We start from the raw sequence: 17788 nt of genomic DNA, 5'->3' as shown, positions 1-17788 counted from the left end.
TGTCCTATGGTGACGTATATAATAGGATTAGGAATTAGACCTGCTCAGAGAAGAGTATATGTGCTGTGGGAGAGCGACATGGAGAGAGCAACAGAGGGGTTGTTGAGGGGTGTATGTGATATGCCAGACATGCATTGTCATTCAAATCATTTTTTTGCCATATAGGCCACATCCATTCATAATCTTCAATCTGCGGAAATTACATCATGGAGGCCTATTGTACACCATGCAAGAACGGCACTACCTCAGATTGGCTGCGTGCCTATATCCATAGGTTTAAAAGGCTTATAGGGTCTTACAGTGTGTGTTGTGCGTCACTGGGTTGTGCGACAGGTGTAAGGACCGTGTTTCTTTACTCTGGGATTAGAGCTCAGATTCAGGTGATTAAGATAAGTAAAATCTGAAACCAATCATTTCAAATGACCAGAGCAGTAGTCAACACTAGGTGGAGATAAAACTCTGTAGATATGGTCAGCTAGGGGCAGGCTCGTCCATCAGTCACTCTTGCAATATCTAGAACGGAAAACAGGAAATTGTCTGCCCTTTATTGTACCCAGTCTATATAAGCAAGTAGGAATCTAATTACATTCCATGCATTTTGTGAAATGGCTGATACCACAGGCGTGGCATGTAGATTACAAGTTGCCGTTTCAAGGCATGCTTTTAGTACAAATGCAAGGCAAAAAAAGATGTATTTAATCACCTACAACCCAGTCAGTCAGTACCTGGCACGGTGACATACAGGAGTTCTGCCTCTTGAGTTGCGAAAGATAAGAAAGTCTCGGGATGCAGGATATAGAAATCTAAATGAAAAAACCCTGTGAGGTTTTAATGGAATTTCCCAGTTTTATACTTCGTCACCCCATCTGCCGTTAAAAAGTGAATGTGACAGTATATGTCTGTGTTACTCAGCAGTGAAAAGACACAGACTTAGATTGCAAAATGAGGGGGATGTGGGAAATGACGCTGCACCCCCCTTTCTCTGACCTCATAGCTGGGACCAGAAATCTAAACAGCCCTTCACAGGTCAGGAATGTTCCACTTATCATCACGGGGGCCCCAGGAGTGACCACAAAGACAAGTGAATTTATTGCATGAGCAGATAATCCAAACCTCCCCCATCCTCCCCCATTAACCGCTCCACTAGGTGGCAAAAGTGTCAAGATAATATTTTTTTAAAACAGCGATTGCAGGGAGAGCTGGGATAAGTTTGAACCCTTGAATGCTTTATAATAGTGGTAATGAATTATGACACAAAATCAGCCTTGGGTGAAAAGCTGAACAAAGGCACCTGTACAGCATTGCTCGGTGGGGAATGCAGAAGTTAAGTCACGTCGATATCTTGTTTCGGCTCGTTATATATTTCCTTCATGTTGCTATGAGACACCTGCAGAACAGGACAATAATGACCACAGAGTCAAGACCCAACTTGCCAGGGCCATGAAAGGGAAACCTTGCCAACAGTGACATAAGTCAGTCATAGAAGACAAGGACATGTTCTCATGCATAGTTTAGAGTGTGTTTACAAAAACACAATATCGTCAACACAGCCCCCGGCCGGATACGTCACAATCGTTTCTTTTCATCTTATGAACATGCTCAACCAAATAATCCTCTCTGGTTGTGTCACTGCGTCACTGTTGATGTAAAGCAAAGCAAACATTCTGCAAACATCTGAGAAGCACGCAGAGTCAGACCACGTCCTTGAAAGGGTTCTTACAAGGTCAAGATGGACTGGACCCAAAACGGTTTGTGCTGTCTTGTCAACTCCTTATGTTTATTGTCAGTTTACCATATGGGTTGGCGAGACAGCACAAACAGATCTGGGACCAGGCTACAATGATCGGTCCTGCTTACAACTCTCTTGCTGGCCATTGTTTTCATGTTGGGAAATTTGGGCAAACACTACCATGGTTTTTTATTCTGGAAACTCAGGAAAGCATAGTTGGATTCACTCACACATTGGACATGGCAAAAAAAAACTACACAATCACCATGGCAACCTCGGTTTTCTAACCACACCCCCCACCCCCAATTTTAACAGTTTCCCAGAACAGCCGACATGGACATTTTCACTTCTGCAATTTTGTGTTCAACTCCAAGCATAACACGTACTGAATCCAGAAAGTTGAGCAAAGAAAGACAGACCAAACGTTTGATTTGATGACACATACCCATTTAAATTCAGTCTTCTAGAGTCTGTGAATCACCAAGAACGACAAGAGGAATCACAACTGTCTGTATGGAATAACATAACCTACTGTAACAAGGTGACAGAGGTTGCGAATGGTTACGATTGGTTCAAATGAGACCACATTGGCGTAAGTAGCAGAAGTGACATTGGACTGGTGCCTGGTGTCTATGAGTCAATGTGAACCAGAGGTACAGGGACTCTGCCAGACTTGCTATTGAAATCTATTGAAGGGATAATAGAAGGATTTAAATGAGCTGTTCCCTCTTTGGGACCGTGATTGATTGCAGGGGTGTGTGATTAGACATGATTGGGTGTCGTGGGAAACGGATGAATCCTATATTAGAATAGAATGATTCTATATTCAGTCAGTAAGCATGTGTTTTGTTAGGCCTCTGGAAATGATTTTCCCAATCCTTCTTTAAATCACAGTATCACACATGCATTGCAGGGCAAAATAAATAGCTGATTATATGATGAATTTAACTAATCTAGTTCAGATTGAATTTCCTTCCTAGACCACATGATTCATACCAGGTTCCACCTAACTACCACCCAGTCACATTTATGAGAGATTCTGTTGGCGTAAACTGTTGCCCTCATTTTCGCTGTGGCTCACACAGATCCTTTCATGTGAATGGGATGCAGAGTATATGGTGGTCGAGACGATAACGATTGTGTCTTGCCTAAGACCCGGTGCAATCCTCAGGCCCAGAAATGAATTGAAATAAAAATTCAAACCAAAACCATTATGGCTGTCAAACCTGAATAGCATAAGTTGTATTGCTTTCTTCATAACAGTCAGATACTGATAAATCTGTCACTGGCAATTATTTCACACCGTCTTGGGACCTGCTCTCTCAGACCTGGACAAACGTCTACATACACACGGCAGATTGACAGATGGTTTTCATACAGGATCATTGCTTACCGGCATGTTGCTGTAATAACATCGGAAACAGATGTGGGGAAAAAAAGAGGCGGGTGGAAAGTTACTAGGGGGAAGCCTTCCAAAACGTTGTCAGTGGAAGCTAAGCACAACTGCTCAGGGTTTTCTTACTAGCTTTCTAATAACACTGTAGTAATATTTAATATGACAGGTTTGACATATTACATCATTTTGCTGATAAATGTTCAATGAGTAAATTTCCTTCTTCATAATCGGATTTTAGTGGGAAGACATTGTGATTTTCTCCATAAAAAAATAGCTCATTGTCCTTATACAACCCTTACTGTCATGTTGGCTACACTACGGCAGCAGAGTATTTGGGGGGGGGGTCTCACTCTGTCCTCTGCTCTTCCTGCAAGAAGTGACATTTACAAGACGTGAAGAAGCCCTACCTCTTTAAAGAGTATCATAAACAACTCACGGCGCCTTCGACGCCCCCCCAAAAAAATACACTTCTCTTTCTCTTTTCCTACAAGTGTTGTCTTTGCTGATAAGTACCTGAGGGAAAATGTACTCGATGTGTACTTGACGTGTGACGTGTGGTTGTGTGTGACGTGTGGCTATCTGAAGAGGAGCGCACTAATTCTACGTCGCTCTGGATAAGAGCGTATGCTAAATTACAAAAGTATATTTATAATAATGTAAAGGCACAAAATGTATCTTGACATATCTTCCATGTTGTTTTCTCTTGTTGCTTGTTGTTGCCCCTTTGACCCATTGTTTATGCCTGCAACACGAACTCATTAGGGTCACACACTCAGAGAACACGTGCAGTTGTCTTGTGGACTGTATTAGGAAAAAAAAAGACTGCTCTGTCTTTGATGATAGCAGCCAGTTCTTATCATTGTATCAGACTTTTCTAGGTCTCTATTCTGTTTGATTGTGTGCCAGGATCAGTTTCAGTCTGTCTGAATGAGGACACCCGATTGTCTTGAAAATATACAATTTGTTGATGCGCATATCTCAGATCGTAACGCATTTGAATTATATGTCCCTTCCTGGTTGATTTCCAGGATACACACATTAACCTCAAGTATTTCTTTGTTGATGTTTTGTATTGATCAGAATAGCCTGGTTACCTTACACTGTCACCATCCTGTCACCTTCTCCATACAGGTGTCTACAATAGGTGTCACTGGTGTGTGTAATTGTCATGTAGCAACTGAGAATTATTCAGGCTTCCACAGACTAGCGGTGAGTGTAGCTAATACGTGTGTGATATGTTTGTCTACACAGCCAGGCACAGTTCTCACAGTCCAGTGTATGAACTGCTGGTGAACTGCTGATGATCTGCTGATAGGGCCTGGTTGATTGACAGAGCGCTGCAAGGCAGTCACCCATCTCAGTGGGAATCTCTCTTTCTACCTGTCTGTCTTTCACACTCTCCTTTTTTATTCTCCCTCGCTGACTTTTTAAAAAACAATTTACCTCTCTTTCTCCCACTCACTCGCTCTCCCTTTCTCTACTTCTTTCAAGCACAGATGGGACCTTTCTATGACAAGACAAACCACGGCTGTTGTTTTTTGCCTCATTGCGTAACTCATTCAAGGAACGTGAATGTTTCCTTTTCTCATTTGTAATTCCTGGTGTCACAAGTCATCAAAAGGTCTGATGTTGTTTTAAATGATTTGATTGGATACTTTATCAACAATACAAAACATACACATGCAAAGGATGGTCTGATGTTATGATATTACTGTGGCGCCTTGTATTGTCTTACTTTTTATGTTATTCCGATAGTAGGGTGTGACCTTTATTTATTTTTTTACATCTGCTAACTTGTGGGAATCTCCAGCTCTTTGTGTGTGTCAGATGTCTGGGTTTGTGACAGGAGACTTGTGGCCTACGTAAATGGTGTGTGATATATTCCTATGGCATCTGCATAGTGTTTTCCTAGGGTCTGGATGCAAACAGGCCTGCTGGCTTATATGGTAGTGGAAGGAAGTAGAGGGAGGTGCTTGTAGTAGATAAGGGAGGATGTGCTTGCTCACTGTGTTATCAAATGATATCATGATAGAATGATTTAATGTTTAATGTTAAATCCCTACCATTAGTCACTCCTCTAATGTCTGTCCATGCTAATGAGACGCTAAGTAGTTGATTGGTCAGGGAGTGAATGTATCATCATGGAAAGCTTCGGTATAGGGGTGACTGAAAGTGTGTCATATGCAGAGGAGGTCCATAGAGTAGAGCACGCAGCCCCACTGTCAAGTACAGGTAACATAAACTGACCTTTGTGAGTCTTCCAGCGTAAATAATAACATGCACTAGCTTTAACGAGACCAGGACCCGAGAAGACACACAGCTGATAGTCTCTTTTACTGGGAGGTATTTAGACAAGCCAGAACTGAGATGATAAAACAGGTCGTAGAAGAATACTACAGCCCTTTACGCACAGGAGCACACTCATCACAAACCATAGGAGAACATAGACCCAAACCCCAGACGAGGCACCGCAACGACACAGGATATTGACCCTCCACATCCTCCAATGGAAAATGCAAGAAGCCTAATAGCACACGGATAAGAAGTGAAGGTGTATACAGAGGAAATCAACACAAAACCAGACCTAATCTGTGTCCAAGAAATACATGGCTATCGCCAAGATTAAACGTTAACATAATGGGATATGAGGGGATAAGGAAGGATAGAGAGAGTGGACAGGGGGGAGGGTGTGCAACTTTTATCAGGAATGGCCTGTCACACAGACATCTACATTTTCAATTAAGAAATGAATGCGAGTATGGAGGTCTGATTGAAATAGAGGCACCAACAGTAGTAAATATCTACAACCCGTGTCTCCCATTCTCACAGACGGAGCTAGAAAAGGTGACGGGAACAAACATAGGAACAATTATTTGGTGTGGGGAATGGGGATTTTAGTGCACATAACACTGTCTGGGGAAGCATAACAACAGATACCAATGGCAGAAATGTGGAAAACCTAATTGAAGTTCAGAATCTAACATGCCTCAACGACAACTCAGTAACAAGCTACAACACTTTTACAAACATGGCAACATGCCTAGATTTAACTATAGCATCCAATGAGCTGGCAGGATTATGCAGGTGGGAAGTATTAAAATGAACAACAATGGGCAGCAACCACTACCCAGTTCTATTTAGTATCATGACTCTCCTGGCTGAGGATCCAAGGCTTCAGATCAGCTTGGCAAATGGCTGACGATGACCAGACTTCTCTCACCCACAGAATTTATGTTGTAACAAGCTGTCATATCTTGTCAGTCCACTAGGGACTTTTGTCTCGTGTACGTGTATTCTGTGTTATTTAGTTACTAAGTAGATAAATAATTAAACCAATTTGTGTAGTACTGAATAATCAGCAAAGGCTTGGGTTCTTGCAGATCCAAGAATGTTACTACTGTTCAGAATGAGAACTGATATGAGGTAATGATTAATAAGGGACTGCTATCAATATATTATATATATATCTTCTTGGGTTTAATTCGGGAGATGGTAATTCGTTAAACAACTTCTTCCGTGGTGCCCCAAATTACTAATGAGTTAATTGTTACCCGATTAAATTAATAATGTAACAATTAAACAGAGTTAGTGAATTGAATAACGCATCACCGGGGGCAAACTACCTGCCCCCCAGGACACCTACACCACCCGATGTCACAGGAAGGCCATAAAGATCATCAAGGACAACAACCACCCGAGCCACTGCCTGTTCACCCCGCTATCATCCAGAAGGCGAGGTCAGTACAGGTGCATCAAAGCTGGGACCGAGAGACTGAAAAACAGCTTCTATCTCAAGGCCATCAGACTGTTAAACAGCCACCACTAACATTGAGTGGCTGCTGCCAACACACTGACTCAACTCCAGCCACTTTAATAGTGGGAATTGATGTAAAATATATCACTAGCCACTTTAAACAATGCTACCTTATATAATGTTACTTACCCTACATTATTCATCTCATATGCATACGTACATACTGTACTCTATATCATCGACTGCATCCTTATGTAATACATGTATCACTAGCCACTTTAACTATGCCACTTTGTTTACATACTCATCTCATATGTATATACTGTACTCGATACCATCTACTGCATCTTGCCTATGCCACTCTGTACCATCACTCATTCATATATCTTTATGTACATATTCTTTATCCCTTTACACTTGTGTATAAGGTAGTAGTTTTGGAATTGTTAGTTAGATTACTCGTTGGTTATTACTGCATTGTCGGAACTAGAAGCACAAGCATTTCGCTACACTCACATTAACATCTGCTAACCATGTGTATGTGACAAATAAATTTGATTTGATTAGAATAAATAACAGTCATCAGATTAATGAAAGTCACTTCACGACAGTAGTCGGACTGGAACAAGTCAGAAGATCCCCATGTGATGCGCTGGAGGTTCTCCAAAGCCAGCTGGACCAAATACACCAACCAAGAGGAATTCCAGCCATTAAATGGGGAAACAAGACAGCAAGCACGGAGGATTAAAAAGCTGAGGGCCTAGCTCAGACCTTTAGGGCCATCCACAGCTGAATTAGTAATGCCCAATTTTGGGTTGGAAGGCCGATCAGTGGACTAGAGAACTCGGAATAAATGACCTACACCTCAGTCCAATACTCTCACTGTCTATCCCCCCAATATGGCTTCTCCCCTCTCCAAGGGTTGACTTCTCACTACTAGAGATGATTGAGGATGGAAAGGATAAAGTGACCATAGGACAAATGACAAGAGGGATACCTAAACTCCCACTACCCATCAGTAAAAACAGGCAATGCTGCAACATACTCAATCCCAAAGCTCAACATAACCAGGGGAAAAATAACAGGCCATGTATCAGTTTTCACAACAGAGCTAATGTCCTGCATCGTGGCCCTAACATGTGGTGGAAGAATCCAAACCCGGAGGGATCATTTTACTCAAAATCAACACTACAAAGCCTGGAGAGAGACAACAGTAACAGGATTTAACATATGAAATCCTTGAAATTCTCCACAGGATCCAGCATTAAACCAGGATTACCTTTCCATGGGTACCAGCACATGTGGAAGTCAGTGGAAATTAAACAGCAGATGAAACTGCAAAAAACACCCTACATTCAAATCTAAACATCACAGTCCCCATGAGCAAGAGTGAAGTTAAATCCAAAATCAAACTGAAAAATGTCAGTGTTACGGTTTTCTTACGTCGGAGGAGAGTCGGACCAAAATGCAGCGTGGTTAATTCGATACATCTTTAATAAAGATGAAACACGAACAATACAAAACAATAAACGTGAAAACCGAAACAGCCTAAACTGATGCAAACTAACACAGAGACAGGAACAATCACCCACAAAACACTCAAAGAATATGGCTGCCTAAATATGGTTCCCAATCAGAGACAACGATAATCACCTGCCTCTGATTGAGAACCACCTCAGGCAACCATAGACTATGCTAGAAAACCCCACTAAGCCACAATCCCAAAACCTATGAAAAACCCCCATACACAAACACACCACAAAATAAACACATGTCACACCCTGGCCTGACCAAATAAAGAAAGAAAACACAAAATACTAAGACCTGGGGCCTGTTGCACAAAACTAGGATAAGGGATTAAGCCAGGATATCTTGGTGATCCTGGCTCAATTGATCCGTAATCCGGTTGCACTAAAGATGGATAGGGGGCAGGAGGATATGTTATGGTATAAATTACCATGGAGATTTATTCTGTGGAGCTAGCCTGCTCCAGACCAGGCTAAATTCCAGGATCTATTTAATCTCATCCCTAATGTCAGTCAGCAGTCACCACAAATGGAAACCAATAGTTATTTCACTGCTCACTATACATTGTTATCACATATAACTAGACCCACTGTTATTATTTAAACGTTTGTGATCATTAATTTCAATGATTTTGGATAAAAAATGATTTTTAGATGATGTTGCTATCATTAGATAATTTACAGTTTCCCATAGACTATATATAAAATGATAGAATATTAGGGCCACAGAGGGGGAAAAAAAACACAAGTCATAATATTGTAACCAGTTGTTTTAAAGGAGGACAGTTGTTAAAATGACAGATGTGGGGCATTTCGTGAAATTGTACTTCAGTATGGTTTCATAAACAAAGACATGCTGATGTGCCAGAATATTAAGTATCACATTGTCATAAGTATCAAAACTGTAAAAACAATATGTAGCTTTTCTGCAGAAAGAACCAGCCTCATAAATTTATGACTTTATCCTTTTTCTTCAGTGTGGCCCTAGTACTCTGTCATATAAACAAATACACATTCCATATGAATATAAAAACACAATGTGTAACATTATGTTCCTTTATTGAATAAGGACAAAACAAAGCAGGTAAACCATCAGCTCCTTTCGAAACTGAAGTCACAGTGACTCTACAAGATGGAAAGCACAGAATCCAAGCATATTATACAAAATGATACATACACATTCAAAGGTCTGTATATAACACACCCTGCATGTCTGCACACTAAAATAAATGCAGGACAAATCCATACACATCAACTGAACAGACAAATGAATGGATGCAGTAGCCTCCCTGCAGCCTTGTATTACACACAGTATACCGCACAAACATCATAAGAGGCCAAATTCGTCAAAAAACGAACCCAAAAAAACCCAAATTCCTCTGCCACCGCAGGACATATTTAACCAAAATTGAAAGCACACATACTAACTAAAATAATTCAACACATATTGGTCCCTCAGCAGCCGACCACTGTCGTCATCAGGGAAGATTGCCGGATTGTCCCAGTCCATGGCTGGTGGCACTCTGGGGGCCCTCTCCTTCCTCAGGCAGGCCACATTGTGGAGGACAGCACAAGCCACAGTAATATCACATGCCCTAACAGGGCTGACCCTTAATTTGTGAAGGCAGTGAAAGCGTGCCTTCAGGAGGCCAAAGGTCATTTCAACTCTGGCCCTGGTCCTGGCATGGGCATGGTTGTAGGCCTGCTGTGCTTCCTGGGGGTCTGTGAAAGGTGTCAGGAGAAAAGGCTGGCAGCCATACCCCCTGTCTCCCAGCAACATACCAGAGAATTCACCTGTCAACACAAAATCTCATCATTACTACCTCATAAACACAGTGATATTCTTGACACAGCCATGATGGTTATAAATAGGGGTTGTGTGGCTTACCTTGTGATAGGCACTGATAGATTTCAGAGGCCCGAAAGATTCTGGAGTCATGGACTCAGCCAGGCCATTTTGCCACAACATTGCTGATCACACAGTCAGCATTGCAGACCATCTGAAATCATAAGATGAGGAATATTACACCAATCAATGCACATCACTGGCAATGCAGAGTGTTCGTCAATGGACAATATCAAAAAGTTATGTTCACCTGAACATTAATGCTGTGAAAGGATTTCCTATTCACAAAATCGGCCTCATGGGCACCTGAGGGGGCTTTTATCCTTATGTGTGTGCAGTCCACTGCACCAATGACATTGGGGAAACCTGTCACACAAAGTAATGAGTATCCTACTATGTGTTAACAGTTGTCCTGTAATTTGTAGATCCTCTTACCTGCAATCCTATAGAACTCCTCTTTGATGTCACAGAGTCTTCTGTGGCCAGGGAAGGAGATGAAGACATCTGCTAATGCTTTGATAGCCAGACACACACTCCTTATTGTGCGGCAAATTGTGGCCTTGTTCAGCTGTTCTGCATCCCCCACTGAGTACAGGAAGGCTCCACTAGCAAAAAGCGCAAGGCCACACAAACCATTTGCTCCACACTCAGTGCATGGCTCCGTGCAGTGCGGTGCTTAATCCTGGGACCCAGTAGTCTGCATAGATACCTGATGCCATCTGCAGAAAACCTGTATCTTTCATATAGATGGTCATCAGGGAAGGCCAGTGGGTCCAACCGGTCCCTGAAGACCCTTTCTCGCCTGAAGGCTCTCCTCAGCACAAGTGCTTCTTCATCCACCACATCTCGCACGAATGGGCATGCCATTGTCAGAGCAGAAAGGAACACACAATTTTGGGCCTTCATATAGGCTAGTGGCCACACCTGGTGCTGGGGGGGTGGGCAAAAGAGGGCGATGCCTTATAACGATGACTTGGTTGTACTGATTGCTGGGAAAATAAAAAAAAAACTTAGAAAGATGCCACCGTCCTGTGTGCTCACAATAAGAGCTCATATGTCATGGCTCATATGACTTTACGAGAATATACCTAATTTTTATTTTGAGCTGTGTCATCTTCTTGGAGCTGGGGGAGGAAAGAAAAATAATGATTAATACATTTGTGTTACAGTTAGCATACAGTGTACATTGAAGGCATATCTCACCTCCCTCTCAAGTTTTTTTATTTCAAGGTCCAGTTTCCTAATTGTCCTCTTTTTTATTTCGAACTCCAGTGCAAGATTTTCCATCTTTTTCTTCTTGTACTGAATGTCTATGTCTGCCAGTTCTATTTGGCGCCGGAGGTGGTTGCCATACAACTTTCTGATAGCTTGTGAGCTCTGTGAACACAATACAATTAGCGCAGCTGGAATTTGGCAGGATGTGGTGTCCTTTTATTAATACGCACTGTGTTGCCAGGCTGGTTTTCCCACTGTATAGCATCTGGGTCCTGTAAAAGAAATTAGATTTTTTGATTTTGATGAGGACTTCACCATTGTAGAGTAAATAGTACTTTCACAGTCTTAACATGATACCTCATGCCTTCTGGAATCCAGAGAGATGGTCTCCTCTTCATCATCGTCTCCATCATGTGCTGTTGCTGCTGCACTGGGGCCTTCACCCTATCACATTTAATCGGATTCATATTGAAGCTAGTAGACAAGACATGCCAGGCCTACAGTATGCCTTTGATGGAGTACTCACTGGATCAGCATCGTCTGGTGCTTGTGCTGGTGGCTCTAACAGGAACACAGTGCTGCCAGACACTGCAAGGCAATAGGTAAACCAAAGTCAGACAGTCCAAATTGATTCAATATGAATGTGGTTGTATCCCATGTAGAGAAGGAAGGACATACCTTGAATGAAGCGGGTGGCATCTTGGGAGGAACCTATGCTCGTCTCTTTCCCCCAGGGATCCCCTCTAAGACGGGCCTGCCTTTATTTAGCTCCAAGGCCATGTCCTCTGCTGGGGTAAGGTCAGCCTTTGGTGACCCACCACCCGTGCCTTGTCTGTGGGTATTCTTTTTCACTGCTAAAACAGTACAGACAATGTGTGAGCAGGCACCTTCTGGGTACAATATATGCTTGTGCTTTGTTAAATATTAGTCAGGGACCATACCATTCTGCAGAATGTTCTTGTATTTGATTTTGACCTGCTGCCATGTCCGTTTTGGCCCGTTCATGTTTAATCTACACACACACACACACACACACACACACACACACACACACACACACACACACACACACACATTTAATGGAGTCACACTGCAAAAAATTACTTGGTATTTTTGTCTTGTTTTCAGTAAAAATATTAAAAAATGTATCATAGCTTTATACAGTGTGATGGAGTTACTTTACACAATTTCACTCATATCTGCAGTGCATTTCAATAAAAAATTGTAACCGTTTCATAATTACAGTACAACTGCATTTTTGGAGATGTGAATTAAATATTTGAATTGTAATTGTGATGTTTCAGCGGAGCGGTGAGTGTGTAATTGTGCACTACTTACGCATTCAGGCGGTCTGCAATACTTTGCCACGCTTTTTCTCTTTGCTTTATCACTGTGGCGGTGTTGCCTTTCTTCTTAATTATATCTTTTACCTCCTCGTATGCCTCCATGAGGATTTGTGCTTCCGACGGGGAAAAGTACGCGGCTCTAGTTGCCATGGTAAATCAGTTAATCTGTGATCTGTGGCGGGGTCTATTTGAGTGAGCCGTGAGCGCGCACCTATCCAGGATTGGTTTCACCTGGCTTAATGAATCCGTGTCTGCTCATCCTGGCTTGGTCTTTGTGCAACCAATTAAGCCTGGACGCACATGTTTTGGCTTCATTGAGCTCAGCTGAGTCATTTATCCCGGATGTCTTAATTCTACTTTTGTGCAACAGGCCCCAGGGCGTGACAGAAAGACTGGACAGAAGGAGACGCCTGCATTCCATCCACACATTAGTAAGCACACATCAAAGGGGAGAAAACAGACAGCAAAAATCATCCTCAAAAGACTAAGAGTAGGACACTGCAGACTTAATTACTACCTTCATCACAGAGAAACACAACACAAGGCAATGTGAGAAATGCATAGAACGAGAACACAACCTGCTCATTGAACACAACCTGCTCTACTGTATGAGTTACACCACTCAGAGAAGAAGCCTCCAAGACGCAATAACCAGCATTTTAGAGAATCCTACAAAACACAATAACCAGCCAATCAGAGAATGACCCTACAAAACATAAATAACCAGCCAATCAGAGAAGAACCATACAAAACACTATAACCAGCCAATCAGAGAAGAACCCTACAAAACACAATAACCAGACAATCAGAGAAGAAATATACAAAACACAATAACCAGCCAATCAGAGAAGAAATATAGAAAACACAATAACCAGCCAATCAGAGAAGAACCCTACAAAACACAATAACCAGCCAATCAGAGAAGAACCCTACAAAACACAATAACCAGCCAATCAGAGAAGAACCCTACAAAACACAATAACCAGCCAATCAGAGAAGAACCCTACAAAACACAATAACCAGACAATCAGAGAAGAAATATAGAAAACACAATAACCAGCCAATCAGAGAAGAAATATAGAAAACACAATAACCAGCCAATCAGAGAAGAACCCTACAAAACACAATAACCAGCCAATCAGAGAAGAACCCTACAAAACACAATAACCAGCCAATCAGAGAAGAACCCTACAAAACACAATAACCAGCCAATCAGAGAAGAACCAGCCAATCAGAGAAGAACCCTACAAAACACAATAACCAGCCAATCAGAGAAGAAATATAGAAAACACAATAATCAGCCAATCAGAGAAGAACCCTACAAAACACAATAACCAGCCAATCAGAGAAGAACCCTACAAAACACAATAACAGCCAATCAGAGAAGAACCCTACAAAACACAATAACCAGCCAATCAGAGAAGAACCCTACAAAACACAATAACCAGCCAATCAGAGAAGAACCCTACAAAACACAATAACCAGCCAATCAGAGAAGAACCCTACAAAACACAATAACCAGCCAATCAGAGAAGAACCCTACAAGAACCAGAGGCACCTTATCATTATAATGTTGGAGGAAATCAAATCAAATTGAATTTGTCATATACACCGAATACAACAGCTGTAGACCTCACAGTGAAATGCTTACTTACAAGCCCATACAATGCAGTTTAAAGATTTTTGTTTTGAAATATAACAAATAATTAAGGAGCAACAATAAAATAACAGTAGCGAGGCTATATACAGTGGGTTCCGGTACAGAGTCAATGTGCGGGGGCACCGGTTAGTCGAGGTAATTGAGGTATTACAGTATGTACGTGTAGGTAGAGGTAAAGTGACTATGCATGGATAATAAACAGAGAGTAGCAGTAGCGTAAAAATGTGTGGTGGGGTGGGGACAATCCAAATAGTCTGGGTAGCCATTTGATTAACTGTTCAAGAGTCTTATGGCTTGAGGGTAAAAGCTGTTAAGAAGCCTTTTTGACATAAACTTGGCGCTCCGGTAACGCTTGCCGTGCGGTAGCAGAGAGAACAGATTATGACTAGGGTGGCTGGAGCCCTTGGCAATTTTTGGGGTCTTCCTCAGATACCGCCTGGTATAGAGGTCCAGGATGGCAGGAAGCACGCACCCCTGAGGGGCCCCTGTGTTGAGGATCAGCGTGGCAGATGTGTTGTTACCTACCCTTACCACCTGGGGGCGGCCCACCAAATACGCTCCTAGCGTATGAGGAATGTGTTTGCTGGCCTCATAATTGGTAACCAGCTTGTTTGGCTAGAGTTATCCCGTTTGCGATCCTATTAGCATTGCTTGCTAGTTTGCTGGCTAGCTTCAGAGTTTAGATAGAGTAGTTAGCTACTGCCATCAGTTGTTGTTCTGTTATTATCATATTTAGCCTATTCCACCATTTGTAGAATGCATACTGGTATTTGAATATAGCACGGGAAAAGAGAATCCATGCACACTGTGGACACGGTAGACACATTTACATGTAGGTGTAGATGCATGACCCGTTCGGAATTCCATGATCAGAACTCTATAATCAGAATTCAAAAGCTACATGAACTGTCAAGTCTAGACACAAAAACACAATAACCCGCATAGGGAAAAATGCTGGAGATCTCCAGAGCCTCTTTCAACTCCAACAGCCTGGCGATGACATCTTCAAAGCATTAATACTAATAGTAATACTAAATAATACAAACATTAATAATCCAGTGATTGGTCAGGTTTGTGAATGTGTGACCTCGTCATGATTCATTATTCCCAGACAGAGACGGCATATGGAACAGGTGGTCTAACTGGTCTTTATTTTCATGTCTCTGGTTTAGACATGATTCATCGACCACCCCCACTTCCATATTCAGCAACCCCCTCACTCAACTACAACTCCAGACTGTGGACCAACTTTACAGTATGGGTGTTCTTAACAAGAGCCAGGAGAGTCTGTTGTCTCACTGCTTGTGTCTGCTCCATAGGTCATGCTGTCTTTGTCTAAGAGTCATGCCTCCCAGTATTCCCATATCTTAAATCCTAAAATGAATGTGACTGGAGAGCGATCAAGATTTTCCCTTGTACTTGGAAACACCGCTGCAACTAAGAGGCATTGGTAACTGAAGTTATTTGCCGTCCTTATGTTATTCACAGATTTCCCATTCCATGCGAGTCTTTGTGTTTGTGTGTACACGCATGTGTTCGCACAGGCCTGTGTGTGTGTACAGGTTGTTTTTCTGATGTTTTTCTGATGACTAAGATTCTTTTGCAGCTGTGATATTCAAAGTGAGGACAGTAGGGATGTCAAAGGTTAAAAAAATAAATATATATATTTTTAAATTAAGAGTACAGGTTATTGTATGGTGCAATATACAAACGTGTTTGTCAAAGATAATTTGATAAGAGAGATGTTGTTGATGTAAAAATCGAAAATGTCCCTTGCACTTTGAAACACTGCTGCAACAAAGAGGCCTTGGTAACTGCTCCAAAGGTTTTTTGTGGTCAAAACCAACTGCTCTTGTCTCTGTGCTGCGCCGGGCAGGCCTACAGTACTCAACCATTACATTACAGAGCGTTGATAAGAAGGTGGCTCCAACGTCTTAGGTAAACAACGAATAGGTTCCTACAACCGTCATTGTTAGTTCAGGGTGTGAGAGAGCCTTGTGGACTCACCTTGATTTTTTTTATATAAGTGGCCTGGGGTTGCATACATCCGTCATGCTTTGGGCTAAAAATATTTATCAAATGTGAAAAACGGGCCCTGGGGTTGGGAAGCCCTGGTATAGCAGTTAGTACTGCCGCCCCCAGTGTGCACATACAGGGCCTATAGAAAATCTACACCCCCATTAACTTTTTTCACATTTTGTTGCCTTACAAAGTGGGATTAAAATAGATTGAATTGTAAAAAATAAATAAAAAAATGTTGGCATTGATCTACTCACAATACTCCATAATGCCAAAGTGAAAAGAACATTCTATTTACAAATGAATAAAAATGAAATAACTCAAATATTGTCATTGCGTAAGTATTCACCCCCTTTGTTTAGGCAATTAGTTCAGAAGTACGTGGCTTAACAAGTCACATAAATTCAACACACTCAGTCTGTGTGAAATAATAAGGGTTGACATGATGTTTAAATGACTACCCCTTCCTCTGTCCACCATACAGTACATACAACATCTTAGTCAAATAATGTCCCTCAGTCAAAAAATGAATTTCAAACACAGATTCAAGTACAAAGACAAGGGAGCTTTTCGAGAGGTTAATTAAGAAGGGCCGTGATTGGTAGATGTGTAACAATAACAAATCAAACATTGAATATATATTTAAGTATGGTCAAGATAAAATTATGCTTTGGATGATGTATTAAACCACCCAGACACATCAAAGATGCAGTCGTCCTTTTGAACTGGAGGACGGGAAGGGAACTGCTTTGGGCATTTCACCATGAGGCCAATAGGGATTTTAAAACAACTACATAGTTCATTGGCTGTTCAATGGCTGACATTTACGCGTTCCTATCCAATTGTGTTTTTTTGTTTGTTTCTTTGCGTTGTTTGTAACTTTAAAAATATATATATTTTGTACACAACGTTGCTGCTACCGTATCTTATGACTGAAAATAACTTCTGGACATCAGAACTGCGATTACTCACCATGGACTGGCAGAATCCTTTTTTTCCTTTCACGAGTCTGACTAGCCCAACGTGAATGACATACTGCTTTCCCGGGAACAAGCCCAGATACCCGTCATTTGCGTTAAGAGGAGGTGGAAAAAAAGGGGCCGGAGGGCAGGCTGCCTTCTGAGAATTTGTTGGCGATCGAATAAACCCCCACTGCCTTCCATTCTGCTAGCAAACGTGCAATCTTTGGAAAATAAAATTGATGACCGACGCAGAAGATTAAATTACCAACAGGACATTCAAAGCTGTCATATCTTATGCTTCACAGAGTCTTAGCTGAACGACGACATTATCAACA

This window comes from Oncorhynchus tshawytscha, linkage group LG10, assembly GCF_018296145.1.
Source record: "Oncorhynchus tshawytscha isolate Ot180627B linkage group LG10, Otsh_v2.0, whole genome shotgun sequence".
NCBI classification, from domain to species: domain Eukaryota; kingdom Metazoa; phylum Chordata; class Actinopteri; order Salmoniformes; family Salmonidae; genus Oncorhynchus; species Oncorhynchus tshawytscha.
The sequence above is the reverse complement of the archived record's forward strand: the minus strand, read 5'-3'. Positions refer to the sequence as shown.